This window comes from Megachile rotundata, chromosome 2 (genome assembly GCF_050947335.1).
Source record: "Megachile rotundata isolate GNS110a chromosome 2, iyMegRotu1, whole genome shotgun sequence".
Taxonomy (NCBI): domain Eukaryota; kingdom Metazoa; phylum Arthropoda; class Insecta; order Hymenoptera; family Megachilidae; genus Megachile; species Megachile rotundata.
Window position 1 is genome coordinate 17,997,641 of NC_134984.1, and position 15,883 is coordinate 18,013,523.

The 15,883-nt window shown below is 43.5% G+C and overlaps 1 protein-coding gene and 1 long non-coding RNA gene across 3 annotated transcripts in view; one reads left to right on the forward strand and one right to left on the reverse strand.

Moving 5' to 3' along the window:
• Positions 1-4,463: 4,463 nt before the first annotated feature.
• On the reverse strand, positions 4,464-7,312 carry LOC143264011 (uncharacterized). Its single transcript, XR_013037349.1, has 3 exons — positions 7,181-7,312; positions 6,899-7,052; positions 4,464-6,699 (listed from the first exon to the last, which is right to left on the reverse strand). It is a non-coding gene; the product is annotated as an uncharacterized LOC143264011 (long non-coding RNA).
• Positions 7,283-15,883, forward strand: part of LOC100877981 (uncharacterized) — a 100,209-nt gene continuing 91,608 nt past the window's right edge. The window contains exon 1 of one of the 2 annotated variants that reach the window (XM_076529155.1): positions 7,283-7,376. The gene's annotated coding sequence lies outside the window, so the exon portion shown is untranslated. Of the gene's footprint in view, positions 7,377-7,834; positions 7,975-15,883 lie in introns of those variants that run through there. The other variant, XM_076529154.1, reaches the window with a different exon arrangement.

Genomic DNA, 15,883 nt, shown 5'->3' on the forward strand with positions numbered 1-15,883 from the left:
ATAGAATAGAAAATTAGGGCGACTTTAAAACAATGTAATAAAATTGCAATTGTTGAGAATTTTTTAATTTCACTGGTGCTAAAATAGGTAGACTTTGAACGGTACTTACTTATTGAATGTTATGGGGATCATTGGGGATCAGCTCCATAAATTTTATGTATTATACCATTAATATTGTACGGGGTAATATAAACGCGTGAGCGATGTAATGTGTAGGCGATACAGTGTAGGTGATACAACGCGTGGAGATATATCGCAAGGTTTATACAATGTGCAGAGTATGCGGGGTACGCAGTAAATGTAGATTATGCAGCTTGTATAATACGTTGATACAACGTGTAGCAATATGACTTAGAGTATACAACGTCTATATGTGTAAACTATACATTGAGTATACAAGCATCGACTACACCTTGCGTGGACTATACGACGTATCTACATATGACTTCGTCTATACAATGTGTAGCAATACAATGGACCGAATTTGTAACATATGAGTGATACTGCGCATCCACTGTGATGTGTGATGCATGAACGCATGATATACATCAATTATGTAACCTGAGAAGCACAATGTATGAATTATACATGAACTCCACATCATAAAACTGAAAAACAGAATAATTGTTACTCGAATTATTAAAGTAGCGTATTACACCTAGTTTATCGTATTATTAACATCCGGTAGCCCACAAGTTCCAAACCAAAAGTGAATTTCCGATAACTACCAGTCCCCGACAATGCCATCGAAAATCTCTGAAAGTAAGCCGAGCGTGGCGGATATACGGCACACGTCGTCCGACTAAATCGGCTCGTAAAATAGGGAAGCTCACGCGCATAAAGAACACGGAAGGAAGAGATAGAGGCGAGCGCGAGAGCGAAGGTGGAAGATAACCGTCTAGAGTGTGTGGACCCATAGGAAAGTACCACCCAGCGAAAAATTAATAAATCCTGCTCTTAAACAAACAAACTCCACCCACCCGCGGATCGGATAAGGGACCGGTCATTGATTTATTAATTTAGAGCTGCCCATTCTAAGACACGGCTGGGAGAACTGGCCGAGGGAATATGCTTCGGTCGCGCCTGTGCCCGCGCCCTCGCCCTCGCGCTCCTTCATAGCGCTTCGGGACCCGAAGTTAAGGGATCCGCTATCCGACGTGGTATCGGTAATTATAGCCCTGAACGCGGCCGCGCGTCGGTTACGTTCATTACTGAATTATCGGCTCTGCTCGGCAAACAATGTACCCCTTTCAACCCTCCTCCCCTCGGTCTCTATCCTGCACCCTCCCTCTATCGTCTCCTGTCTCCCTCCAACGCGAACTCTCTCTTTTCTCCTTTGTTTTTCCTATCCTCCTTCGCCGCTTCCAATATCTCCTCTTCGAGAGACTGGGTACTATCTGATGGGCCACGGGCTGAACTACGACCGGCTCTTTTTCTCTACCCTTTTTCTCCTATCTGCTCTCTGCAACGCGAAATTCCATCGTTCACATCTTTTTGCGAGTTGTTTAGAAAATAGGGACACGATTTTTGGTCGAATTTTAGAGTGAAACACTGTTGGGTCACTTGAAAATTCGTAGCTCTGCTATAGTCGTCTATTTTATAATTTTTAATTACTACCTTTCGAAATAATGCTTAGTACATAGTTCTAAAAATGAAAGATACTGATGTCAACCTTCGAGTTGGCGCATGTGGACGATTCAAAGTAAAAGAAGCTTATCGATTGAAACATAGTAACTGATACTGGTACCAGAGGTCTAACTTCAGACACGAGGTTGAGACTACATCTCACGCGAGCGTGAGACATATCTACACAACGAACACAGTACTACAAAACGAATAAAAGAACGATGGAATATATTAGAAACTGAAGATAACAAAGGTTGCAGTCCGACGACCGTTTTGGTAAAAAAAATTCTGGGTGACAAGATAAAAGAGTCAAAATGATTTATTGCATCATGTACAGCGAATTTCGCATAACAGGAGATCGGTCAAATTAGATGGTAGAAGCGTGATTCTATTATGCATCGTAGCGCTTCCCGATACGCTGAAATTTAATAAATTCGACGTTTCGCGAAACCTCGTTACGAATACGAATTTTACATTCGCCACGGTGTTATTAAGTGTGAATCGACCTTAATACCTAGGTGCACCGTATGACTATAGGAGAGACGCGAACCGGAGGATGCGGCATAAACCTTTGCTTCGTCATCCACGATGAGGAACGCAAGAACGCGCATTACCCACGGATCGCCGCGGCTTTTCTGGTCCACCGTGCGACCGCTTCGACCACCACCATCGACCGCTACCATCTCCCTTCCTTATCTCACAATCATTTTCAATCGCGAGTAGACCTTGGAAAATTCTTATACGTCTGATCGATTTATACTATGAACATTAATAATGATATTAACACCAATGTCATTCCTTAGTTCTGAAATTACAGTGATACATAGGGTAAGGCACTCAAAACTACTTGAAGAACTTGACTATGAGATGATCTTCATATATCCTATCTACTAAAAAAACTGTTAACATCGGACCAGTTCGAGAGCAAATAATTTTTACCTGATTTTTTCCTAACAGCAATAGCAAGTTATTCAGATGTGATACTCAGATCAATTCAACCATATACTGTTATCATCAAATTTTTATAACTTGAAATTGTTCAAACAATCTGTAAATCATGGCACGAAACTCGTAAAGAAAACAGTGAGTTAAATATTCAGGAGCAAAATTCTAAGAAAGGTTAAAAAAAGACGAAGAGGAAGAAATATCCTTTTATCGCCCAGTCTCCACCCCTTCGTTTCAATTCGTATCTCCAAGGAGCATCGAGCTCGTGCCCGGTGGATTGTAAACCGAACCAATCATCCGAATGTAAATCCATCGCGTCGATAAGCACTCGAGTCGCGAACAGCAGGCAGGTGCCGATGATTCACGATCAGGATTCTCTTTTTCGCGCCACGATTCGATGCCTGTACCAGGGTGAAATTTTATAGAGCGCTCTATCCAGCGTTCGCTCGTGGATCACGCTGGAGAATTCCGCGAAACCATAGCGGATCTCGACTGACACGGAGTTTATGGTTCCGGAGAGCTATGTGGTCTTCGAAGCGACCGAAAAAGAGAAAGCTAGAGGTAAAATGTAACAGTCTACGGACGCAACGCTAGGTATAAATATGCAGTTCACCCGTGTCCGAGTTGCGTCGGCGGATAATTTATGCCGCGGTGGTCCCGCACCGCCCAGTTCGCTCTAAAAATTATTTATTTGATTGAACGCCGCTTCGGGGAAGGCTATTCTTGGCGGACTCAGGTGATCGCTTGCGGGAACATCCTATTGCTAGATACAAAAGAGGAAGCTTTGTATTATTCCAGTTTAATCTCAACTTCTTGCACCGCATGAGAAATAATCCTTGTAACAATAACAGGGACCACACTTTGCATAACTATGGAGTGCCTCCAAAAAAGAATTCTGTATTTGAGGAACTTTGAGGACAATTTGAAGAACAATTAGAGGAACAAAACAACTGCAGGAAGAATTTAAAGTTAGCTAACAGAGAGAATCTACAAATTTGGAAATATTGTAAGACTTCAAAAAGTTGTCGAAGAACAGTCAGACTAAGAATCTTCAGATCTCGATGCATAAATGTGAGAGCCTAATGATGAGAGTGTTTGTAGTGAATGAAAGATCCTGAGGAGTTACATTGTCGTAAAACAAAGGCAGAAAATGAAATCAGTATCATCCCCTCAATTAACGGGATAACAATCGAGAGTCATCATCGGCATCGCAGGGTATCCTCGACTGTCCCGATATCTTTGATATCGCGGGTACACGCGATGCATTATAACGAACGATACTAATCTGGTATAATTAGGTACACCTGCGAGGCTGTTGCAAACAATGTCGAAAGTGCGAGCTTCACGCATGAATCATAATATTACGACCGATGCCTTCGAGGTCGAGTTACGTTAATCACGAGCCCAAGAGATCGATGCAGATGCGCGTTATATACCTGCTATCATTGCCTAGTCCGTGCTCGGCACAACAAAAAACCTGATTGCGAGCCGCTCAACCTATAACTTTCTACCTTACGACCCATTAGCTTCCCACACTTGACTCGTACGAGTTCCAGCCCGAACAATGCCAAGCATTGTCTCGTCGCGACTATAATTCGTAATTAGCCTCCTGATTAATTATCGATTTATCAGCCAATTATTATAATTATCCCTGACTGCGCCCCGCGGATCTCGTGCACTAGAGTAATCCCGGTTTTATCTGATAGCCCGAAAGGTCTCTCTTCCCTTTCGTTCCGCTCGGCGAGCTTATATAACCTTCCGCGAGCTTCTTTCGCGAATAGACGAACAGGGTACTGACCCCGGAGAGAACCTCAGCTGGGTGTGTAAATATAAGACACATTTCTTCACACAGGAAACGATATCATACTTTCGATCAAATTTTAATAACGGAGTCTTCTCTTAAAATTTTTATTTCATATTTAAGGCAACATAAATTCGATGTGCATCTTTTGTCTCTTTTCACATCGAATGTCTTCCTATGTAGGAAGATTTGTTTAACGATCGATACGATGGAAGTGTACATAGATTTTATTTGCACATCCGGATGTCAGCAACGCCCCCGTGTTGCGTGATATAAGAGTGGTGATTCAAGTCATTTGTTGTACGCCACGTTTCATCTAGAAACGGTTGTTAACGTGACCGCGACAAGGTGTACGAGCACCTAATATATCGTGCGGTATCGTGATTCCGCGACGCACCAGGAAACCCTGGTAAATTGGCACAATTACCCTCTCGCATGGACCGCCTCGATATCTTAACTCGCACGCGAGTGGTTACGTGGCGAGCACACGTGGCTCGAGACGAACGCGTCGGGTTACCAAGCAAATAATTCAAGCGGCTAATACGCCGTGATAAATTACGTAGGACGATAATCGATGTCTACGCCTATGTCATCCAAAGTAATAAATGCACCGCACCGGGATCTACGACCGTCGCGGTTTATCGCGCCACCGGACGCGAGGATTCTCCTTCCTCTCCGCGTATGGAATCTCCGCGATTCGCGGAACCCTGTTTGATCGAGCCAGGACCCACTGAAAAATGAACGTCTTACGAGCTGAATGTTTAACGACACCGTCCTTTTCTCGGTATTCCGCGAGTTGCGAGCGCATCCGGACCGAGGACGGCTCGATACCGGCTTGAACGGCCGATTGGAGGAGTGGTCGATCCCAGATACGAGGGTCGACCTAACTTTATTGTATTTAATTAATTACTCCGTCCAATACCCGATCCTGCAATTTGTACCTTCCCATACCTCGGCCTCCCCCTTCTGCGCCATTCCTCTTCGTTCGCGGTCGCCGCCTCCGCTCCGGAGCGACCTCCGGATTCTCTTTTCTTCTTTACATGCGAATACGGCCACGACCACTATATTGATACGTTGCAATAATTATCGCGAATTTATTGGCGATTTGAGAAATTGTTCGACGAACTCATCGAACGTACCACGAATTCTTGCCGGGAATAAGGATATTTCAACACCTACTTGCGTAATGAAGGTTCATCATGACTGAAAATTTGACTCGTTCATAAATTGATATGCTTGCGGACTTTTAAAATACGTACGGAGACTGATACGTATTGTTAACATTTCTGGAATCTCAATATTCATTGATAATATGTGTTGTGACAATCATATGTGTTCATAACAATCATGAGGATCTTGAAATGTTTATCACATATGCATAAGATATTTGTTTGAGATCTCTGTTACTTGCAACGACAACATATTCTATTACATATGTCAACAAGTATTATAATAATGAATTTTTCAATTCATTTTTTGTGTGTTGACATAAAAAGAGATTCACGTATATTGTACACCTTTTTGGAGAACAAGTCTCATCAACACATTTGATTTTAATAATAACAAAGCAATATAGTAAATCATTTTGTAAACTTTGTTCTGACTTTATTCATACATTTTTTCTTTTCCAGTAGGTATACCAGAAGGTAAAGAAAAGGTGCACATTTTGAAACATCGAAGTGGAACAATCACGTGCCCAGTCTCCATGAAAAATCGCGTTCGAGGAATGTTAAAAAAGGAAAAGAACCGTTCGATCACGATAAAATATGACCAATAAAGTAGATCGACGAATCGAAGAGCACAGTACGAGGCTGCCACGATGACATCGTAAATTACAGGCAACTTCTGTCCCTTGAATAAGGAATAAGCGGCGCACGGAACGGCAACGCGTAGCATAAATCAGAGTTAGAGAGAGCTGATCCTACGCAAGCCGTCTTGCCACGGATGATCCGAACGCGTGTAAGGTGGCGTCACAACATCGGTAATGCGACCGTAATGCTAATTTACCGTTTATACCGAGCGAACCTCCCTCTTTCATTCGCCCCTGTATCGTCGATCGTCGTTCTGGCATTAACACTGGTTCCTTCTAAAGAAGATTGACCTTGACCCTAGCTCCACGCGATTCGCGTCCATGTAGAAACATAAACATACGGGTCTAGATAAGTGGAAAATGATGTCTGAGGTATGGATTAAGGCTTGAACTTTTTCTAGGTGAATGTGGACGGAAACTGCAAGGACGTTCTTGATCGTTGCAACAATGACCGTTGTTTCACAATGTAAAAAGGGGTTGTTCCATAATAAGATAAGGTTGTTCTTCACACGTATCCCTGACACAGAAAATAATGAGGTTAAATTTATTTTTTCCAAGATCGTTTTTTAATTTTTTAAAAATATTTTTGGTACATTTAAAGGCCTTCAGTTCTTGCAATTTATGTAAAGGGTATAATATCAGTTTTGTTATACTCATAGTAAAGGACTAACCTACTTATTAATATATCGATAATACGTTATTATAAGATCTTATACCTTCGCATGCTATGCCTGCTAAACCATTGCATGTTTCGATGCTTAACTCGAAAGTATGAGGTCGCCCATCAATCAACAGGGTAAATGCAAACATACGTTGCATATTATATTTCTATATACAGTGGCCTTAATCGTCGTTATAATAAAAGAGTACCTGAAACCACCAGTAATTAATTCCATGACTAGATTCTATGACTAAAATATGTAATGCTAATAGCAGGTAAATTAAGTGAATGACCAGACTGATTCTCCTAGTAATATAATCTTTGTCATTGTACTGACCGATCTGGAACTCAACGCCGCCGCCCACCGCGTTCTCCAGTTATTGGCTCGAATTTAGAGCTCTCGACGCTTTCAGATTCCTTCGTCGGTGTTCCATTCTTTGTTAGGCGCAGCAGACTGAAGTGGCCAAGAGTGGAGGTCGAACAAGAGCTTCCAGCGCGGCTCAACACGCGGATAAATATTCATCCAGCCGGAGGTAGGTCGGCTAAAAAGGCGTTACACTATTGAACCACCGACGAGTGCACTTGTAACGCGACGTTTGCAAGTCACTTCGTGACCGAATCGTGAGAAATACAAATATGGCGTCGACCGGTACACGCAGTTATACGACTCGCTCGTTTCTGTACACACGCGTACCGTTTTTCCTTCCCTGGATATCACCAATCATCGCTTTTTCTAGCGTTATCACGCGATTCACGCATAAAACGCAGAATCATCGCCGCCAGAAAAATCGTATCGGCAACATGGCGACGCGCACTAATTATGCGCGGTGGCAATTAGGGTGATCGCACACCCTGTTCTAATCAGTCAGGTTCAGCGAATTCGAATGCGAACATGGACACATATTTCTCTGAGACGAAAGCCACGAACACAAACGGTGTTTAATGGTCACAGTTGTGCACAAAGAAAGAAGAGTAGTCATGTGTTGCGCGTGTAAAAGGGACTGCGTGACGAGCTGGATATCTCTATGTCTACCGTACGTGCTGGTGCTCGAGTAAAATGTAAACTGAATTGGAGCAGCGTAATTGAGGCGTGAAGGAACGACCACTTACTGCAGAGCGTTGATCCGTAACGTAAGTCGAAATAGCTTGAATATCTTGTTTACACGTAAGAAATAGATTACTGTAATAGTTTCTGCTGTATACATAGAAATAGTTTCTGCTGTATACATTCGAGTGTAGTACAATTGTGAACATAGTCAGAAGTAGATGTACAGTTTGCTCGACACGTAACGAATTTTTAAAAATCCTTAAATGGAATATTTATGATAAGCAGCAAATGTTAACTAACCACATATTTAGATATTTAAAAATTTTTTTATTAACATGTAGATGGTTCCACATTTTTATTCACTCAACATGTGACCAAGAATTTAAACAGAATCTCAGATATTTTACTGTCATTTTCTACACTTTATGCGTTTTCAGAAATGTAGGTCACGATGAAGATTCAATTTGATAAAATTGAACATTAGACCCAATATGACAAAATCAATAATCCACATTATTCGATTATGGTCCAAACATGAAACTTCTATCCGTTTTTCCCGCAAGATCAATTAAGACAAGTGCATTTAATTGCACGTATGCGATCTACAATAAGTTGGCGGGCAAAAGTGACTCTCGTTAATCCGAGGCCAAGATACACGGAATGATTGGCCGTTTCTTTTCCCCCCTTGTCGCTGTTCACCCTTCCCGATCGAGAAGGACGGGGCACAAAAGCAAAATAAAGCGAGGCGAAGAGGAAAGGACGGGAGAAAAGCGTGGAACCTGGCTCCGGGATATTAACATTATAAATCGTCCAGGCCGGCGACACGCCCGGGGCGGAGTCGATCGTATCGACTCGATACCCACCTCCGGGCTCGATATCGATTACACTCCCGTGATTGGCAGGATTCGTAACACGCCACGGGTATCTCGCGATGCGACCGATCGATCGATCGATCGATCGCGCGTATCGCCGCGTGCAGTCCTTCGATGACCGCGCGACTTTGTTGCGCTTGATGGACGCGGAATCGCGAATTCCTCTCCACGTGCACGCAACCTTGAACGCTTCGGAATCGACAATATTTATCGACGTCGATCGACGGATCTTCGCGGAGAAATATCGTACTGCTTCGAGGAATCTGTTTGAATCGGATTTGACTGGAATGTTGACATTTGTGAACCTTTGAGGATTTTGACATTTAGAGAGTTTGTGGTTTAGGCTGATTGATACATTGGGACTTTGGGAATTTAGAAATTTGGAAATTTTTAAGTGGAAGACTGAGATCAAGTGACTTTGAGAATTTTTTGATTTTTTCAATTTAAGAAGTTTAAAAATTTGGAAGTGTAACAGAGGATAGTTTCTTCTGCAAGTTCTATAATTTCTTCAGATTGAACAATTCTTGGATGACATACGTTACCATTGGTTCGAATTGAATAATTCTGAAATGATATATGAATACGTTAAAAGGAGGAAGTATGCAAAGAGGCCTTGCTCGGCTTCGACGTCCGTTTTACGATGCACGGAAACCGGGCGCGAAAAATTCCTGCTGGAAGTTTGTTATTCCTGTGGCTCGTCCTTTTCGCGTTAACTGCCGTGGCACGCCGAAGAGCGGACCAACTTTGCGGTCGTGATCGTTCCGTTCTTCCGAACAATGGGCAGCCAGTGTTCAGGAGACTGTGTCAAAGTGCCCTTTTATTGGGTCGTATTTTACCGCATCGTATTCGAGAAGTTCGTGAACCACGCCAAGACGATTCACGACGGACACCGTCGATCGCCTTCGATCGATGGATCGTGTTCGTTTTGCTCTCGTCTCCTTGCCTGAAACTCGAGTGGTCGTCGTAAAACGTTAGAACCTCACAATTTTCCTGTGTACCGTTCGTATCTGTATTTTAAAAATTAAATAATCTTGCAAACTTGTCAGCGAACGAATCGCAAGATTGATGTTCGCGGGATTCTATCATTTTACTGTTAAACCACGTTGAGATTGAAATTCTTGAAGGGGACTCTCGATTGACAGAACCCTCGGGAAGAATTCCGCGGGAAGAAGTCGACCGCACGAGAACGAAGCGAGTATGAGAACGCGAGTGTGGGCACGTCGCGTCATAACTCCCCGAGCATTGTAAATCACGGTGGACGCCTCGTGCACCCATAGAAACGGTTATATTCGGCCATAACGGCTCGTACCCACCGCGACGACGACCAAGCTATATTTTAATAGTAACGATAAATTACTTACGAGGAGAGAATCGCGTTTCAGAATTGGCGGTGATGAAACCCTCACGCGGAGAGGCCGCGATCCTCGCGTCCAGACTCCAATTGCTTCTATCCTCTTTCGATACTCAATCTCCAAACTAATCTAACTATAGGTAGTTAATAGTTCAGTGCACAACAGACTGTTCACAGAGGTAGTACGATTCGTATCTCAATTAATTACATACTAGTAATTCAACATTAAGACTATTCAACAGAATTTTTCTTATAGCACTCCTGAAAATAGTTCATCCCTCTGAACCTGTCCATTAGCTTACTCAAATACCATTGCTTATACAAAATATCCACAACCACTTTTGCATAAACCATCATAATTAATTTTCCTCATATCTCCAAAGAATCGTTTCACTCAAATTAAAGTTATCTCTTACAATCCTTTTAATGAAGCATCTGAATGTAACTCAAGGAGTACCTGTATACATTACCACATCGAGCAGCAAAGTACCATTTTCCCACCGAGTCTCGGCAGAGGTGTCTGTTTCCAAGAAACCGGGGATTCTCGTTTAATGCCAGCGATGTAGTAGCCATTCCCCACGAGCTACCGGCTAGTTTAATTGTCGACGAGTAACATTTTCGACGCCCACTGGAGAACAGGATCGCTCGCCACGTGTTCCAGAAACTCGAACACACCCGGCGACACTAATCACTCGTTTATCTGACCGTGCGGAACTGCAAGATTTTCGCTTTCTGATACCTCGTCTGGGTGGCGGCTAGCCGAACAAGGTGGTATTACGAATACTTTAGCAAGATTAATGTTCGCATCTCGTCGCTGTTTATTAATACCTTGACGAGTTGCTCATACCTGTTTAGGATTATATGATAACAGGCTTACATGGTAACGTATGATTGGGAGATTGACATTTTGGAATATTATGAGAGATTAATGCGCCGCAAAAATTAACAGGTTTAAGATACATTGTATCTTATAAAATATTAATGAATTGCAAAAAGTATCTGGTTCCAAAAATGCAGTACACCTGACAAGAAATTAGTGGATCACAAAAAGTACCTAGTTGCAAAAATGCATTACACTCCACAAAATATTAATGGGTCCCGAAAAGTAGCTGGTTCCAAAAATACATTATACCCCACATTAGTTACTCTCAAAAAGAGGAATTCATATAAAACCACAATAAAGACAGTTAATTACCAAGGATTCCTGAAAGTTTTTCGCAAGGATGTTTTCTGACCCAGCAAGTCTGGAACTCGTGCAAGCTCCGCTAACTGCTCGCGAGCTCATCGCCCACGCGGCGTGCAAGGTGGTCCGAGCACTTGAGATCTTCGGGTCTCGGTCTCTGGACACTTTTATGCCCCCGACGACGAGCGACGACGACATCGCCGAGCACCTTCCACACGGCGTGGGCGAGTCATGGGAACCTGCAGTCCGTCGTCCCTCTGCTTGTTTTCCGCTCGACCATTTGTACAACGTTAGTGGGTCCATGTTACGTCTGCTTCGTTATATATTCGTTCGCTCCACTATTGTATTTTAATTGATACCGGATCGAGTTAACCTGGTCGGGGCAAACTTGGAAATCTTACGCTCTTTGGAATATAGGTTACTTGTGGGTAGATGAGGAGTGGATATAAAATATTTATTGAATTCTTCAATGTGTAATTAAGTAAATACAGTTCTGTCAGTAATCTCATCATGTTACAAGGTAGTAGAGCAGTGAAAATCATCCTTATTGTCGACGATGTTAGCAAACATACCCTTCTGTCAGTTTCACTTCATCAAGTGTTTGAAACTGTCGTTTCTGAAGATGCTTGTCTATCGAATGATAATGGTGCAATATTTAGAGATTACGGTAAATGTATGAAAGTTAACACCCAGACATTCAAACTCCTAAGAAATGAATAATAAAGTTTAAAATAATTGAATATAACCAAATTGATGTTTATTATATAATTACTTGGTTCAAAAGTTTGAAGATGGTTGGAGTCACACGCAGTAACAAGAGTGAGTCAGTTCTCTTATAAAACACTGGTATCTGCACGTAACAGAAATGCGAAGAGAAACAGGAATCCAATGAATTAGCATGAGCGATCTTCAAGCATTTCAAGGTTCAAGTAGACTATAATTACATTTACGACGTGGAGGCGTGAACTTCGAGCACTAAATGAAGTACAAAGTAATGTGCACCTTCTCGTCTGCTCGAACGAGTTATATCCTCCTCCTTCCATGCCTGTGATACTTGAAAATTCTTGATACCGCATTTGCACCATAAGGCATCGGGTGTGAACGTTCCGCCCAAAGATTCCCGATGAAGGGTGACTCGAAATGATCGAAGCGGCGCTGTCGATAAAATCGGTCGATTTTCGATCGTGGGACACGTGGCCGTTGCATCGAGCGATTTACCGTGCTGGAATGCGGCGCAAGGTGGTACGCGATAGAGAAAGAGGAGAAGCTGGCAGCTTGTGCGAGGCGAGAGAAGAGAAGCTCCGTGACTCGTACTCGACGTTCCTACATACCCATCTCGTCGTCTCTTCTCTCGTCCATGACGACGCTTCTCCCTACTTCCCTCGTCCTCCTCCAGTTGCGTCCTTCTCGATCCTACGCTCCGTACGTGTTGGTCAGGCCCCGTGAGAGCTGTACGTAATATACCGGCGAGGGCCCCGAGAACGTATAAAACGCGTCTTTGTGCGCGCTCGGGCCAGCTGTTTGTCTAACACCTCGTACCTGCCTGAGGTCAGTGGCGATTCTGTTACGAGTCCCCGGGAACGCCGTTCGATTCACGGGCCGGGGTCAACGCCACGTTCCTGCTCTATCGACGCTTCTTCTCAAACGTGAGGACGCGGTCACCGCGACGTCCTCGGTCCCGTGCCTTCTTCGAGACCCCTTTGATTTATGATTATTCGACCAAGATGCGCTCTCCGGACCGTTTCTATTCTCCGCCAACTTCGTTCCCTTTCATCATTTTTACTGCCGTACTATTTTTGCTATCGGAGAACCGTTAATCCTTTGCGCTCTTCCTTGCGCGAGTACCCGAGGTATGCATCGAAAGTAACAAGGGAGATGCAGGCGAAAAAATTCGAGCGTTTTGGAAGCAGACTGCAGGCGTATTGTGAGACAGCAAGTGGATATTATAGGATAGCAAGTGCATTGCGAGCGTTAGATATGAGCAACCAAGTATCTTACATTCAAAGGGTTAGGTCACCGTCTATAATTATTTCGAGTCTTCTATAATAGTTGACATTGCGAATTTCTTGCTGTAAGTGGCAGTTCTGATTTAACCCCTTGTGTTACAATAATGTGTCACACACTGACGTTACAGTTCGAATGTAATAGATTTGACTCGTATTGCAATTGTATCTTGTAGTCAATTCCTACTATAGTTGTCTTCGCGTTGTAATAATTAGCTGACTCTGAAAAAAATTGATGATTAAGATTTGATGATAAAATTGTAAATTAAGGAGTTAAGTTTTCTGTCTATAATAGTCCTGCTCACTGACCTATAATTCACCAAATATAACCAAGTCAATTGCCTACGAGCGGAATGTTTCCCACCGGACACGCAGCAATTCATTAAGAAGCGTTGCACAAAAAGGGCTCATGCAATATTGAAGAAGAGGTTCAAAACGACACGTTGCATGAGATATCGTGGTCCATATTCAACGTATCCAAGTGTCCGCTAAGGTAACGAGTTAGAGAGAGTGGAAGCGTATGAATAGGAAGCGAGGGGAAGGCAATAACTCGGTCGTGATCTTCTGTGGCGTTGAAAAAGTCGGTCGCCGGTAATAAATACATCGCGAAACGGGGTAAGTCCGCTGCATCGATATTCGCGTAGCTGGTTTCTTTCCCGGGCGCCGCTAATAACTTATCCGGTAGACGGTGGTCGTCTTTCTTGCGCGTCTATCGGGCGTCTCCAGCTCTCGGTGGAGAGCAGTGTCGTCCCTCGGGTCGCTCGTCGGGGGCGAGTGATGTTTTCTGGCGCGGCTAGCAGCTCGCTGTGTGGTCCTCGTGTCAAAATGTGTCAAAACTCGAGTTCGCGGTCTCGGCGTCGCCGGCAAAAAGCGGTTCGACGGCCCTACAAATTAACGGGCCGTCCTGCTGCCCTCGCCAGCCTCAGCCTCGCAGGAGGAAAGTCCATCGTGCGACGCCACACGGGACGCTGGATCCCGTCGGGGCCTAGAAACGTCGCTCGTACGAACGTCCTTGAAAATCGACGGTGTACCAACTTTTTGCAACGCTCGATCTCGTTGAGCTTTCGAAGACGAGCGGAGACCAGACGTGACTTTTTCCGATCTCGCGTCGACTACCATTTCAAGCAGCGTCTGCGGAAGAATTTCAAGGAGACTCGCGACACGAGCGATACGTCCGCGAAGACGTACTGCGCTGTTCGATGAAACGTTACTCGCTGTTTTACCGCCAATTATTGCACGTGTTAAAACGAGCTGAGCCGAGTTCGCGGCTTGTCCAACAGGATTTGTCTACACTGCGAGATTCTTGATTAATATTTCAACGTTCTTCAACGAACTTTCAAAGTATATCTTCATACTCTTCCGGTGAAATATCAATCCGGCGATATATAAATCCCTTAATCTATGATTGTTTTAGCAAGTCAGGCAGAGTGATTTATTTTGTTATGTTAAGACAAAGGATGTTCAAATGTTAGAGATATTTTGGACATGGCGATCAGTGGACAGGTTAGAATTAAAATAAAACTGGTCATTCAATCGTGGTAAATATAAGAGTCAGATCTGTCGAATTTCAAAATTTATGTGCATCACATGTGAGATATACGGCAAGGGGTTAGTGTGCACTTTATGTACATCCATCGAATCTTTCAAAAAGAACGCGATAGAAAGAAGCGATTCACAAGAAGGAATTGTTAAACGATATTCATCGAGTCGACCTTAACACCGTTGGAATTTTGCGACGACCTTCGCGTTTCATCTCGAACGCGCTTCCGTACCCTGGACACCCCCGATTCAGATAAGATCGAGGTTTTAACGGGACACAAATGGCGGGCTATTGTCGGGCAGAATCGAGCGGCTGATTTTCTATGGGATACGGCGGCGTCATTGTGCGAACCGCAACTGGATGCGTTCTCGTACGCGCGTCCGATTGCGTTCTCAACCACGAAACGCGAGGTTGTTTGCCGCATCTCGATTTCTAGCGATAAACTTCTGCCACGAAGAATACAACCGGATACGCGGTGACGTTACGGTGACACATCTGTTGCCGTTCGATGTTTCGATCTCCGTTTTCAGACGGAGAAATGATATATCGGTGCTTGGTTAGGTTCTTGTACGTGTGCAAATCCTATTGTTACGTTTCGATACGCGATAGCGTGGCAACAAACTCGAAGCAAATAATTGCGGGTTTTTGTGCGGAGAGATGCGAAGATTGGAGTAGAATGTACAAATTATCTTGCCTATTGTGCAATTCTATCCCATTTTACTTGTGCAGATATTATAGAAATGTTGTAGAGGATTCGTAGAATTTTTATAGAGAAGTATGTATAACTCAACCCTTCGCATTAAAGCAACTTCTCAAGAATGTATGTACTTACCATAGTGATCGATAAAAACGACTAACAACGTCTTAAGTAGTTGAGAATCGATCCGAAAGAGAGCCAGCTAACGAGGTTGTCTATCGTGTAAACTCGAGCCCGATATTCGCTCGATTATCGAAGAAGCATCTATTGTGTACGACACAGATCGCTCCACAGCGAAGAACGATTTCCTCGTCGATCGACGATTTATTCGAGGATCTACAACATT